This window comes from Acomys minous (assembly GCF_964271855.1).
Source record: "Acomys minous genome assembly, chromosome: 11".
In the NCBI taxonomy this organism is placed as follows: Eukaryota; Metazoa; Chordata; class Mammalia; order Rodentia; family Muridae; genus Acomys; species Acomys minous.
In genome coordinates, this window is record NC_140492.1 from 42,722,204 (window position 1) to 42,737,892 (window position 15,689).

General features: G+C 41.2%; 2 long non-coding RNA genes across 2 annotated transcripts in view; one reads left to right on the forward strand and one right to left on the reverse strand.

Moving 5' to 3' along the window:
* LOC311608109 overlaps positions 1–1,613 on the reverse strand; it is a 53,025-nt gene extending 51,412 nt beyond the window's left edge. The window contains exon 1 of the long non-coding RNA XR_014782836.1: positions 1,165–1,613. This is a non-coding gene — a long non-coding RNA (uncharacterized lncRNA). The remainder of the gene's footprint in view (positions 1–1,164) is intronic.
* Positions 952–15,474, forward strand: LOC311608108. Its single transcript, XR_014782835.1, has 3 exons — positions 952–992; positions 10,703–10,773; positions 15,297–15,474. It is a non-coding gene; the product is annotated as an uncharacterized lncRNA (long non-coding RNA).
* The last annotated feature ends 215 nt before the right edge of the window (positions 15,475–15,689 follow it).

Genomic DNA, 15,689 nt, shown 5'->3' on the forward strand with positions numbered 1-15,689 from the left:
GACTCAACCCTAGACTTAAATGGTACCAACAAACAATACAGTAAGAAAAAAATAATAACATTTTGGAACAACTGAGGAAATTAAAGCATATTAACTCTTATCAGATTGAATTTACTAAGCTTGTTACATTTCCTGTCCCCTCTATTTTGAGCCTGTGGGAGAGTAGTCAAGAAGGGCGATTTTTGCTACATCCCAAGTACTTAGCAGAATTCGGGGACATTTTTATTAGAATCTGGGAGGGGCAAGAGTTGAAGCCGGCATCTAGTGATTAGAAACCAGGGATGATGCAAAATACTAACTCACTATAGTTTATCGACACAGGCCAAAATCACCCAACCCGAATGGCCACCACCGCGGCTGTCTGAGAAACCCTGGTGGAGAAAAATCGATTATCCTGAGGTTAACTGCTTAAACTGGGTTGAATCGTAGAATCTTTCCGTTCGCATGGGTCCAGTATGGGCGTTGTTTGGGGGTGAAGGCAGACAGTGTTCACAAACAATTCAAAATTCTGTTTGTGTCCTTCCGCCCTCAAGCACCAGGGAAACTTGTTCTTTCCCGCAGCTCAGCGAGCCGCCCGGGCTAAGCGGTGGGCGGGGCCTGCGCTGTGGGCGGGGCCTGGGCCGGAACTGAGCACGCGCAGCGCTGTCAGCCACACCCACGCCGCGCTTCTACCGAAGTTGCCCAGTGCTAGGCGGGCCAGTCTAAGCAGAACGACGAAGATGCCGCCCACCGAAGGAAGAGACGACCACTCCGCGTGGGCTTCCCGGAGTGGCAACACCCTTGCTCCAGTCGGAAGCGGCCTCCCACTGCTCTAAACCGGCTGAAGTGATGCGAGTATCCTCCTCCTGTCCCGCCCGGGCCGCGTCCTGACACCAAGTGGACTCCGCCCTCGCAGTCCGAGCATCCTGAACATCCAGGGCATCCTACCCCATGGCAGGCATCTGGCCAAACCCGGCTCCACGCCCTTCCCTCGTCCGTCCACGCCAGCTCAGGTAAAAACAAAAAACTTTACGTTCCTTAAGATTCGTCTGGAGAGTCGCCGATTAGAGAGTTACCAGTTCTGTGGGTCCCCCCGCACCCCCTCCCGCCCGTCCCGAGAAAAGCCAAATCTGTCACCTACTCATCTTTCACAGCCTTGTAAAGGAGGAGGAAACACCTACTTACGGCCTTACACATTTGCAGATTGCAATGGCAGGTTAAATCTTCACTTTATGGGAGCCTCGCTGAGCCCTGCGCAGCTTCCTGGGTGCTAGATGACCCAGGCTCTGCCCACCGCCCCGGAAATCCCACGCACCTGTTTGCTCCTCCTCCCAGGTCCAGTTACCAGTCAAAACCGTCAGGAACACCTCTGAACAATAACCACACTAGAGCCTATTATTCTGAAATAGGAGCTTCCCATAGGTAGCACAAGTCCTACATGTTGGATAAACTGACTTAGTGTAAAAATTATACAAGATAAACTATTGTTTATTTTTTGTTATATTGTTATCCTTTGTTGTGATATGTCCAGTATGGTCTTAAAAAAAATACTGGGAAGTATGTAGCAGAATGTGGAAATTCTACATAATCCGAACAAACTCAAAACAACTTGAAAATATTTGTATATTCTTTTAGTCTCTTCTCCCCCCCCCCCTTTTTTTTCAGTGTTTACTTGGTAAGATCACTTACTGAATAACTAGGTTGTTAAAGCTGTTTAACACTTGCTGGAATACAATACAGAAAATAGTACACCAATTGCAAATACAGTTCTGTTCCTGAACAAGCATGCACTGGCAAACACATATCTAGATAAACTATCACAAGTGCCCTTCATCCAAATCTATAATAAAGATAGCATGTTCTCCCTAAATATAGACATTGCCTCAGCCTGAAGTATTCTAGACATTTTTCCTTCTGTCATAATAGCTAGTCATCAAATGGTAATACTCTGGTCCTTTCATTACTGTATTTGAATTTGTGCATGTTGTTTCACATGATGGGTCTTTTAAAAATGTTATTTTACTCTTATGTTGTGTGTCTCCCAGTGTTTTGACTATACACAAAATATTGTATTAGTAATGGTACTGATGAGATAGAATCCAAGCTATACAATTCATCTATTTAAAATATGTGGGTTTTTAAAAATTCACTTTGTGGGATTGTTACTATAGTCACATTTTAGATAATTTTTACCACCTAAAAAGCAACTCCGTGTCCTTTGCTTATTACCCTCCAAAGATACCCCCATCCTTTCAGCCCCAAACAACCAACAATCTTGCCTATAGACTTGCCTATTGTGATCATTTCATAAAAGTTGAATGATGTAGTAAGGAAGTGTTTTGTGGCTGGTTGCCCATCATGATACCGTACGTTTATTTCCAAGTTTAGTGTTCTTACAAATAATACTCACATGAATAAGTATTAATCAATCGCATCTGTCTTCACATAGGTACATCTCTCTTGATGTGTGTGTGCCTGCATAGCTCACACATGGCATGTGCTTACAGTTATATGGACAGTACGTGCTTTTAAAATTTACCGTCCCACCAGCCTTCTCTGATAAAAATTCTCAGTGCACCTTCGCCAACATTTGGTAGTTGTATGGTGTTAATTTACAAATCTCTGCTGACTGGTGACAGAAACTGTCATTGATGCAATTATTAGCCACTTACATATCCTCTTTTGTAATGGCCTTTTAGTTATGTCTTTAGATTGTCAGTTACACTTGACTTCCCACTCATGAATTCTAGATGTGCTCCACAACCAAATGTACTTTTCTCTTCTACAGCTTGTGTTTTAACTCTATCATTGTTAGATTTTTATAAATATATAGTTTTCCCACTAAGGGAGATACCTTGGCTAACCTATAAATAATCATCTCTCACCCAAGGTCACAAGGACATTTACCTATATTACCATCTTATGTGTGAGTGTTTGATGTGCTGCCTAAAATTAGTTTTGTAGTCTTGTGTGAGATATTTTTTAATTCAATTAGCAAATTGACCTTGGACAAAATTAACCTCCTTCTCTCACAATTCTACACTAGCACCTTGGTCACAAATCGAAAGAAGCAGAGTTATAGAGGTTGGCATTAGTAGGAAAAGAATGCAGACTAGCATGACAGGTGTATTAAAGGGTTTTTTACTAAGGGTTGATTTCACATAGGGAATGTTAAGAGAAATACAAATAATATAAAAAGAGTGAATGGAAACCCTAGAACTGGAAACAGAGCTGAAACCATTGGAGATTATCAGTAGCATTGGCACAAGGAACATACTGTACTAAACTTAAACAGTCGATAGACTTTTTCTGAATTTAAAATATGATGAGAAAAATGTTGTTGCTGCTGTTGTTGTTGTTTTTGAACAGCCAGAGTTCTGGTAATATAGAATTAGGCAACCTAACCCACATGAAATTCCCTGAAGAGAAGGAGAAAGACTGAGGAGCAGAAAGCGACTTGAGAAGATAAAAGCTGATTTTTAAGTGTTACTAAATCTGACTTATCCAGAATGTTAACCTGTTTACAACTGAAAACTGATCCAGATACCAAGTTTGCCGTTAGTGGAATTAACTGTTCTCATGAATAAGTTAAAATTTTATATCTACTTAAGTGAGTTAAGAGATCATTTTAAAGTAACATTGTAAATGGAAACCTACCTTGCCGAGTAGAATTGTGCTGGGTGTGGCTGTACTTTAGTGTCAGCTGTTCTGACCCACCAGGCCCCACATTGTCACACCAGCCTGGACAGTGTCCAGATGTCTTCCCAGGTCTTCATAGTGCACATAGTGTGACCCTGCTTGAATAAGATCCGTTCTTGTCTGCCTCCGCCTCCTATTCATGCCCTGTCTATGATGATCATCGTTTAATGCTTAAGTCTCAAACCACATTGGCGCAAACCTTCTAACTCAGGGCTCCCAGGATGATGTCTCCCTTTCCTGGATGCTCCTGCCCCAAATATCCCCTGGCTGACTTTTTCCTTCTTCTAGTCTTTATTGAAATATTATTTTCTCTGTGAGGCCTGAGAGTAAAAGAAACAAACAAACAACAACAAAAATACCCAAATCTTGCATATTCTCCCCCCCACCCCTCTCTCCCTCTCTCTCTCTCTCTCTCTCTCTCTCTCTCTCTCTCTCTCTCTCTCTCTCTCTCTCCTCTCTCTCCATGTGTGTGTGTCTGTGTGTGTGTGTGTATTAACTAGTTTGCTGGGCCTGCCACAGCTAATACTACATACATTAAATGACCTGTGTAGGAGAAGCTTCTTAGTTCTGGGGGTTAAAAGTTAGCAGTCAGGTGTTGATAAGTTTGGTTTCTCCTGAGGCTTTTTAACCCTGTGTTCTTGAGCAACCCCATGAGCTGAGTCCAAATTTCCTCTTGGCAAGGATGTGAACTGAGGTCCACCCTAAGGTCCTCATTTTAATCATTTCTTAAGTCTCACCTCCAGAGTCTAGACAGATGCACAGGAGTTCAGAGCACTTGCAGCTCTTACAGAGAACCAAAGTTTTGTTCGCACCCATATCAGGCAGCTCACACCTTCCTGTAACTCCTGCTTCAAGAGGCCTGGCACTCTTTTCTGGTCTCCATGGGTACCTCCATACACCTACCCACAGACACATGATCATAAAAAAAAAAAAAAAAAGAGCAAATCTCCAGACAGACATAAGTTAAAAGATCTCTGGTTGTAAGGACTTCAAAAGAAGAATTTTTGTAGCGGGAACATAATTTTGTCCATACTGCTATCCATAGATTATTTTTGTCTGTAGTTCTAATTTCAGATATGTTTTAATCGGCAATTTATTTGTTTTCTCATCGTCTGTCCTACTAGAAATTTTATGAGGGACAGACTGTAACCAGAGTTGTTCTCTATATATCTTTAGAAGCTCAGATGAGTTTAAGCAACAACAACAACAACAGCAACAAAAAGAAGACTTAACACCCTTACTGAGGGCTAACACATGGCAATCTTAATTCTAGAGGCTCACAAATATCTCTCTTGGCCTTCTTTGATATTTTTCATGACCGAAGAAAACCCTGTAAGTATTTCAGTAAAGCAGACATTTTAAAAGTTATGTTCAATTTTCCTAACTGAAAGAATCATAGCAGTAAAAAAAAAAAAAAAAAAAAAAAAAAAAAGCAGCTTTTCACCAAGGAGTCTTGAGAACGTGTTGTGCTTGTTTCCCGAGCAACCGAGAGCTTTTCATGGTTGATTAGAATGAGGACTTATCCATGTTACTCTGGAGCAGCCATCCAAATTGCCAAGGACCCTCTTACTTTGGAAAACTGCTCAGAGCCATCATCCCAGAGAATATTGCCTATTCAATCACAAGCTAACCTGTTAACACCTCTTTGTTTTCCTTCAGGTAGTCAGGCTCAGAATGGACTGTGAGCTTTCAGGAAGGAAAAAGATGGAAGCCAACAGCTCTGCTACCAACTGAATGAACTGTGGCTCTGTGGGTTGCACAAAGTCAGGCAAATTATATCCCCTTGTTGTGTAATATCTCAAGAGCCTGCTTACCTGCTGCTTTAATCTAGGTTATTCTTGAATGTCGCTACTGAAACAAAAAATAGATACATTCTACTTGGGAATGTAATCCCAGGGTGCAGAAAAGAAAAACAGAGGGGTTGAATCTGAACCCATGGGGGGAAATCAGGACGGCATTGCTAAGCGCTCACTGTTGCTAATGCTCTGTAAGGCAAAGACACCTCATGATTCTTAATAAATTTTGAGAGAGAGAGAGACAGACAGACAGACAGACTGACTGACTGACAGACTGACAGAGACAGAGACATAAGAGAAGCCTCAGATTGGGAGGGCGGATGCATGGAATTCTTTTTGAAGTACTGCTAAAGAGCAATGTCAAGTCTTCCAGAACTATGACCCAAATCCAAAGTTGAAAAGATGTGAGCAGTGTATAAGCCACCTGTCAAAGTCTGCATAGTACATTTTTTAGGCCCGAATAAATCGATTCCCACTTTTTTCTATAATCATACTTACGTAGACAGAGTTGGCAGGAGGAATATTAAATATATTAGAACTGGTATGTTTATAATAGTTTTAATCTCTCTCGAGTAGTGTCTGTTCATGAGAGAACATGACAGTGCAATTTGGAAAATTAAAAAATGATTCTTGCCTGATGGTGGTGGTACACACCTTCAGTCCCAGCACTTGGAAGGCAGAGCCTCTGAGTTTGAGGCCATCCTTGTCTACAGGGTAAGTTCCAGGACAGCCAGAACTACACCTGAAACCAGCCAGGAAACTCTGTCTTGAAATATTAAAAAACATGAAGAAGAGAAAGAATGATTCTACTTGAAATGTTTGAGCACTAGGGAGAAGTGTCAGTTATCCTTTCTCGTGCCGTTTCATGATCAGTCATGAATTGTTTTGTGAGAAAGGCTGAAGAAAGAAAACTATTTCTTGTTTCTCTGAGAACTTTATAAATTATTGTCACAGGCTTTTCTTAAGATACTGGCTTCTAGTCTCATGAGACCCTGCCTCAAAAACAAAACAAAACAAAACAAAAAAACAAAAAACAAAAAACACACACAAAAAAACCCTCTCAATGGAAATTCGTATCTCTCAACCTATCATAAGTATTTATGTAGAAATACTGTGAAGGGATTGTTAATGTTTTTTAAAAGCCATGGGAGATGGGAGAGGCTTAGAATCTGGTGGCCTCTACAAAGGCCGAAAGAGGGTGTTGGGTTTTGTTGTTGTTGTTTGTTTGTTTTTTTTGAGACAGGGTTTCTCTGTGTAACCATGGCTGTCCTGGACTCGCTTTGTAGACCAGGTTGGCCTTGAACTCACAGTGATCTGCCTGCCACTGCCTCCTGAGTGCTGCTGGGATTAAAGGCGTGCACCACCACTCTCAGCTTAAAGAGGGTGTTGTAACCCCAGTAACTGGGTTAAGGTTATGAACTACCCTGTGAGGCTACTATAAATGAAACCCCATTCTCTTCAGGGGCAGCAAGAACCCTTACCACGGAGCCATCTCTTTAGCCTGTGGTTTTTCATTCTTTCTTTCTTTTTAGTATATTTTATTAATTTATTCATATTACATCTCAATTGTTAGCCCATCCCTTATATCCTCCCATTCCTTCCTCCCTCCCATTTTCCCCTTACTCCCCTCCCCTATGACTGTGACTGAGGGGAGCCTCCTCTCCCTGTATATGCTCATAGGGTATCAAGTCTCTTCTTGGTAGCCTGCTATCCTTCCTCTGAATGCCACCAGGTCTCCCCATTCAGGGGACGTGGTCAAATATGGGGCACCAGAGTTCTGTAGCCTTCTGGGTGTCTGAAGAGAACAATTTGCTGAGCAGAGAGAAAGACTTAAGTTAGAATGGGTGGCTTGAATTTTCATGACAAAGTACCAGTTATGAGGGAAGATATGCAGATTGAAACTTCCAGAATTCTACAAAGGGATCACTGTGTACCTTTTGTTCAATACTCAGCTCCCAATTCTCAAAACTGGCATGAGACGGGGACCATTTCACTTCCATCCAGCCACAGCTGACAGTCCACAATGAGAACAGGATCCTTGAGAGGTTATGCATAACGCCAGTGGGGCTCAACTGGCCAGATTGAAACTAACCCCCCCCAAAGCAGAACTTTAGAACAAGCTTGAATAGAATCCTACTGATCCAATATAAATTCCTTCCAGAACAAAGTACAAGTTTGTTAGTCCAGCCCTCCCAACAAGCACTTACAAAGACTTGATTATATTTACAGGAGTCTCATTTGGAGAAATGCCTGTGAGAGTTGAAAGCGAGAGGAAGCCAGAGGAGGGAGAATGTTTAGACCATATCATCTACTTTGCCCTATGCATGTATGACTGGGTAGGCCTGCCCACTGCACTAGGCCTGGTTAAGCATAGTTCCTAATCAATAGAGGATTTGAGTAAAGCCAAAATGTAGAAGAAAGGTCGAATTCTTCCTCTACCTGACTGCTTGAGACATCCATCTTCAGACCTTGGGCTGGGTCTGACACCATCAGTACTCCTCGGTCTCAGACCTTCAGGGAGCAGATCCTAGGACTTTGCCTCTATAATGGTATAAGGCAATTCTTTATAATGGATATCCGAGTGGATAGATGGATGGATCCCGTTAATCCCGTGTCTATGGGAGACCCCAGTAGAGAAAGATGATTTGCTACAACACAATTCCAATCAAGTTTAAGAGTGGCTTATAAGCCAAAGTTTCCCAGTGGAGACATCCCCTATTTCACAGTAAGCCTACAGTAATATACCTGCTTTACTTTTTATCATTCTCAGGGACTGAGCCTGTGGGAACTGTACCCTTAGCAGGAAAATAACAGGCTTCCCTTGAGCAGTGAGGGCCTCTTGAACTTCCTTCAAGCAAAAGGTCCAAGTGGTGGGGTGTCAGCCCCAGCTCAGTCTACCCCTTGTTCTCCCCGTCTACTATGTAGTGACTGATAACTTGACCTGACTTCTAGAAAGATGTCTAGGTTCTAAAATCAACACAGAGCTTAGGCTAACGAATTGAATATTCTCCTTTCCCAATGAATAATCTCCTTAACTAGTAACTATAATAGTAACCCTAATAATTGGCCAGAAGTTTATTTGTGGGAAGAGTCATCACAATATGCACATGTCATTATATAATAGAGTCTTTATTTGTTACGGCTGAGCCACTTTCCCTGTCTCTGTATTCCTTACAGCTTTCTTCATGTCTGGAAACTGGAGCAAGAGAGTGTAAAGATTCATCGGGGACAGTACCATTAACATCCTGCTTTTCCATTCTTGCTGTAATTAGTTATAGAAGTTAAGCCACATCCTTGCTACTTGCTCATCTGTTTTTCCTATAGGGGTGTTATCTTCAATTAATCATCTCCCTAACACCCTATGAGTCAAGCCCACTTAACTACCCCTCCAATTTCACTAGTTGTTACAGTAATTATGGCCTCTTGGCTTTTGGTAGCTAAGCACCAGTCCTGCAGGGCTCTTTATTACTTCAGGGTCCATTACCCTGAGTGATATTAAGAAGCCCAGCTCCGTGACCACCTCATCTTCAGCCCTATCAAAATACAGGCACCACCACTTATCTCAGGGATACTGGTACCCTCTCATAGGAGTGCTCTTGGTGGCCTCGGTGAATTGTGTGTCCTCTGGTTCTTGCCTTGGAACAAGCCACATGAGTTTTCTGCCATCACAATAAATCCATCCCAGCATGATCAGTTCCCTCAGACTTTATATCTTCTCTGTTTGCCAGAGAAATGTAAGCATCACTACTTTGCTCATAAAGGACCCTTTCTCTTTTCAGGCTTTTAAGAGCAATCTATCAGGGAATGTGTTTCATTCCCTGGTGTTCCTCCTGCGATAACAGTCCATTTTTTGCATCTATAACAAAATATCCAAGGCAGACTAATTTACAAAGAACATAAATTTATTTCTCACCGATCTTGAGGATGGAAATACAAAATTAAAATGTCAACAAGCTTGGTGTCTAGTGAGGGCGTGGTGTGTGCTTCTTTCTGAGTTATGTACTCCAGCGGGAAATGTACACCACTTCATCATGGTACAATGGAAGGCTAGGAGAGATCTACACAGCGCTCCTATAAACCTCCTCAGAGGTCATGAGTCCCATTTACTTTCATCAGTTAACCTCTAAAAGGTACCATCTGTTAATATGCTCACATGAGCAATTACGTTTTACCATGCAAGTTTCAGGGGGCAGTCAGACCACACCAGATTATAAACACTTCGTACCAATGAAATACTCCTAAAGAAACAAATTCTTACATTTCTACCCTTATATTCTAGCCCCCTCAGAAAAACCACTGAAAAGCTTTACTCCCAGGAATCTCCCCTAGCTCCTACAGGTGTTTCCTCCAGCTTCTTTGGGATGCAGTATTTTTCCTCCCTTGTCAGACCCGGCATACCTTGACTCACTTTGTGCAAAACCTTTAACTAGTCATCTTCCTAGCAATTAGGAAAGAAGACAGGCAGTCTTTGAGTGCACGCCTACCATTTACCTCTCTAGAATTGTCCTTTAGTTCTCAATGTAGCATTCCACAAAGTACAGTTTGGGCCAGTTCAACCTCATTGTTAAACACTTCTAAATCCCTTAACAGGAAAGTAGTACCAAGCTTGCAGGATTTGTCAGCTGCATAGTAAAATACAAATGCTTTCGACTTAAACAGAAAACAAATACTTGCTACTCTTTGTAGATGATAAACAGAACTTTGGAACCAAAACCTAACAAAACATAAAAAATTTAAAAAAAAAAAAAAGGAAATTATAGACCCAACCTTAAAGATAAGATCCCTGATTCAACCTGAAAAACTCACAGAATTAAGGCACTTTGTTCATTATACATTTGTCAATCCGTTATTTTTAAATTTATAATCAATTGTGCACAAGCAAAGCAAACAGAAGTCTTGAGTAGTTTCTGGATCCCAGGGTCCTTCATTCTTGCCTTGGATGAGCCGTTTAACTACACTGTGAAAATAAGAATCTCATCATCTTTCAGGACATACAGCCTGTTAGGCTATGTCTCTCCATATGCTTGGATAATTGTAACATTTATACAACATTTTATGGGCAATATCCTTCATAACTTTATAGTTTCAGACTATATCATAATCCTAAAATGAATAGCCTGTGGAAATGTAATAAACGTCACCTTCCAGGAATTACCACTATTAGGCGAAGTCTGTTGCCACAGTGTAAACAAGGAACCTCACCTCCATTCCTCATCTTTCTTTCCTAGAAACAATCCCCAAGATTCCTCCACAGAGAAAGTAATGGGAGTCAGCTGCCTAATTTTCTGCTCGGAAGCCAGTAAGTCTCACAAATGACAGTGCTCAGCTACTAACCAAAAGATCATCAAATGAAAGCTGCAACATACCAAAAGACCAATACATCATGAGATGGTTTAACTTTTGAAAATTAATTAATGCAGTTCATCATATAATGGAATGAGACAAACCATATGTCAGTAGCTACAGAGAAAGCTAACAAATCAACATGCCTTAACAATGTAAGCAAAACTAGGCGCAGAAGGGATATTGATAGTTACCTATTAAGAAAACCTACAGTTAGCAGCCTACTTAGTAATAAAACATGCATCTTACCCACAATTGTGCTCTGTCCTTGTCATGCAGATCAGGCATACCACGCGTGACTGTGTATATAAAAACCAGGGACGGGCTATGAGAATGACTGAACTTAATGTCAAAATACCAGAAACTATATCCTTACATTTAATCAACTGAACAAATTAAAATGTTTAAGATGAATTAAGAATAAACAACACGTTTCAGATACATAAGAACACACCAGTTGTGTGAGATTTACAATTTTCTACCCTGGAAACTGAAAAGCATTACTAAGAAATTAAAAACTTAAATAAGTGGGGGTATAAACTGTGGAGGCATGGAAGACTTGATGTTTTAAAGATCAATATTTTGAATGTACTCAATATTTATTGTCTGTGTAATCTCCACCAAGCTCCCAGGAGATCTGTTTATTTTGATGAAATTGATAAACTGAGTGAAATGTGTTTAGAAATTGACTGTATTCATGACAGCCAGAATAGTCATGGAGGATATCTTCTGGGCCATCAATAACCAAACAAGCTACAGAACTTGGGCTAGTTCAGTGTCTGTATAATAATGACTGCTAAGCTAATGGAATAAATACTGAGATGAAGCAATGGGTAATTTTTCCTCTGAAGGCCAATGCTTTGTTTCACACAGCACACAGTACATGCCCAAATTTATTTCTACCCTTAAACCAGACTGTAAGTTTAGTGTTTAGGAGGAAAGAAACCATAGAAGACCCATCCAAAGAAATATACAAATGGAAACTTAGTGACATTTGCTTTTCCCAAGGACCAAAGTCATGCTTTCAGAGTTAAGCCTGGAACAGTACCTAGCCCTCCATGTTATACCCTACGTCCTCAAAACTCATCCAAAGCAAGGAATTGGAAAAAAAAAATCTCATCCGTGATGGTGCACAGAGTTGGTCTACATACAATTTTATTGAATTAGCAGGTGCCTAAGAGATCCCACACTGCCATACAGTCATTATGGTATCAGGATCCAAGAAAATATCCTTTTGGTGCAGAGAAGGGTATTAGGAAAATAGTCCCAGCGGCTCACAGCTCGGAATAACTCTCTGCAGAAATAGTGTGAACTCTGAAAAAGCTTTGCATTTCATTGGCTACCAACATGAGGATTCATGTCCATGATTTACCAAAAGGGCAGTATTCACCAACAGGCATCAATCAAGAATCAACAGCTAAGATACCACCTAACCATCCTAGAGCTTGAATGAGACCCTGAGTGGAAAGGGAGTGCTGTGGACCTCATACGCCCCCATGAAAGCCATATGTTGAAATGTTTTGTGTGTTTCCATGAAAATCATATGTTGAAATCATACTCCCCGAAGGTGAAGCTGTGAGCGGACTGGGACTTCAGGAAGTGGACAGAATGTATTCCCCTATAAAAGACGCTCAAGAGAGCTCATTCACCCTTCTGCCAAGTGACAACAGACAGCTGCCATGAGCAATTAAGTGTGTTCTCACCACAAACTCTGCCAGCACCTTGATCTTGAATTTTCTAGCCTCCAGGAGTATGAGACGTTTCTGTTATTTATAATCTACCCAATACATAGTGGGTGTTCTGTTACACTAACTGCAACAAACTGAGAGAAAAATGTTACATTAACCTATTTTAAAATGCTATGCCCGTATCAAATAAAGGATTTGAGGGGTGCATGATATGTGTGTGCATGTGTGTGTGTGTGTGTGTGTGTAGAGCCAGGTTTCCATACACCTGAGCAAGTCTGTGTGTAGTTGTCTTTGTGTTTTGTTTTTGCTGTGTGTGTGTATTACATATTCTGCGAGGCTCTGTACAATTAAGGAGATACTGAATTGTGTTCTGTGTAACCTAGTTCATAACAGAAGAATTGATGCAAGAAGATGAACAAAGTTGAAAGGTTTCTTTGGTGCCAGACTCTCAGAGTCATTCTTGTGCAGTATTTGGGGCACCTTTCCAAAGGAAGCGATGGGGTGTGCGGAAGCACCACCGTGCCTGTGGCCCTGGTCTCCCTTCCCAGAAGGACTCACTCCCATTTGCTGTGTGAACTGTTAACAAGCAGCCTACAGTTGTCAGGTCACTTCTGCCATCGGGTCTCTTCTGGACTTGTCTCAGCAACACACAAGCACGCGCCTTCACAGGATGTCACACCGCAGCGACTGATCATTGCACAGATGCAATCTCTCTGTGGTGCTGGTGGAAGCTGCTGGTGAGTCCGTGTGGCATCTCAGCTTGCTCTGTCTTTCTCTTCTCTGCAAATGCTCGTCCAAAGCATTCTTCTTTTTTCTTTGAAAGATTTATTTATTTATTATACAGTGTTCTGTCTCCATGTACACTTACAGGCCAGAAGAGGACATCAGATCACATTACAGATGGTTGTGAGCCACCATGAAGTTGCTTGGAATTGAACTCAGGACCTTTGGAAGAGCAGGCAGTGCTCCTAACCTCTGAGCCATCTCTCAAGCCCCAAAGCATTCCTCCTAATAAACAGCCATGATTTCAACTGTGCTTGAGAGTCTCAAGAGCCGCAACCCACAGAACACAGAGGATGAGACCTGCCCTCCCACTCTCAGATTCTCTTTGCCCAGGAAAGAAAACACAGGGGCCCTAACAGGCACTGAGTCTAAATGACACATCTGGCGGCTGCTAAGTACAGATGTGAGAACTGAGAAAGTACACTCTGTTTTTGTCAAATACAAATATTTTATATTTAAATACAGCTGACTTTGGACATGTTTAGTAGGGAAAGCCTTTGAGAATCTGTTTTCAAGAAATAAAATCTGCATAACAGAAACCCCAGAAAACTAAAGAAAAAAAAAAGAAGAAAGAATGAAGAGAAAAAAGAAAGAGAACCAACAACAAAACTGTAATAGCTAAAAAAGGAGAGTTGATCACAATAGACTTGTTAAAATGTTTGTGCTCGGCAATACAGTGGCTGGTATCATTTCAAGACATGACTTTATTACCACTGCACCCAAAAATCCCTGGAATGAATATCTGACACTATCACATTTGTATTTCAATGCTACCCTGAGAAGATACCTTGAAAAACTAACACCGAGATAATCAGTGACAATGAGCCATCGGGCTGCACGGTCAGCATAGACTGCATGATCAGCGCAGAGCAGTTCCCAAGGAGCGAGAGATACATGGAGCCTCTACAAATTTGGCTTGGGGAGGCGTTCGCTTCAGCTCACTTGAATAAGCTACTGTCTATGGCTCACAAGGGTCCCGTTCTTAATGAGGTGGTGCATGGCAGCAACACACTGTGAGTCCAAATAGCAGATGGCAACGCTGTTGAGTAGGCTGGCAGGCTGATGTCTAGCCACCAACTGGCAGCAATCATTATTAAACTGATTCATGTGCCCAGGGAAAATCTTCATAAGAACCTTAGCAAATGTGAGCAGCAAGAGGCAAATGGTCTGTTCCTCATAGTCACTATGGATGCTACCTATATTTTTAAAATTACTATCCTCCAGGGCTGTCTACATGAAGAATGGCAGGATGCGGGAACTGGAGGCCCTGCTCCTTTTCTGTATACTCACATGCTTTTAAATGTGATGGCCGTAATTTCTGCTTGGTGAATAGCTTTGGCTTGAAGGAAATAGCTTCATAGCTCTCACCCTGTGGACACGTGGCAAATGTATTCAGTGGCAGGCAAGCATTTTCAGGCTCTCCAAACAAAGGCTCTGTGTGAATGTTGGACAAATAGAATACTGAACAATATTTGTCTTAAATTATGAAGTGATGGCTGGGGCTACCCTGGCCCCATCCATGTGAGACAGATAACTTATCCTGAATAGGGAGATTAATACAACTAAGGATGTTGCAAAACTATTCTCTTTTAAGGACCTTTACATGAGAAAAATCTCAGAAGCACTCATTTTGAAAGCTATATCTTTATAAATCAAAATAATAAACAAGTAGCACACTTTTCTTTTCAAATTAATGGCTTTGTGTTTGTAACCAGTAAAGCCAATTTATATATTTGTATATACATATTTTATTGAAAAACAAAATCCTGTTTCATTTACTTACAAAACACATTCTCTTTAATACTCAAAAATGCTACTTGTTTTTATGAGTCTCCACTAAATTATCTTTCTAAAATTAAGATAACAAACTATCATGCTTACAGTTGCAAGAAGAAAACACTACAGACAAAGTTCAGATGTTTTATATGTTGTTATCATTGACTTCTACTATGTTTTTATAAGGCTTTTTTGTTCAAAGTAATTTTTTGTCTTCTTTTCAATGTATTAGAGGCCAAGCAAGATGACTCAGTGGATAAGGGAGCCTGTCATCCAACCTGGTAACCTGAGTTCAGTCCTCGGTAGGAGAAAACCAACTTGCACAAGTTGACCTCTGATGTCTACACATGTACCACAGCATGTAACTCCCTCACACAAACCAAAAATAAAGTAAAATTTTAGACTCTTAAGTGTTAAAAAAATCACTTAAAATGTATTATCTGTGACTTATCAATGTGACAAACTTGTCCAAGCTGAGAGATCATTTACACACTCTATAGAGTGTGCTCTCCTTGTGCGCTTGTGCCGAACTTGATAACGATTCTCTTTCACAGACAACCTAGCCCTCCTGACAGTAAACTTCAAAGCAAAACTCACACAGCCCTCGCTTCTGATCTCTCACCCT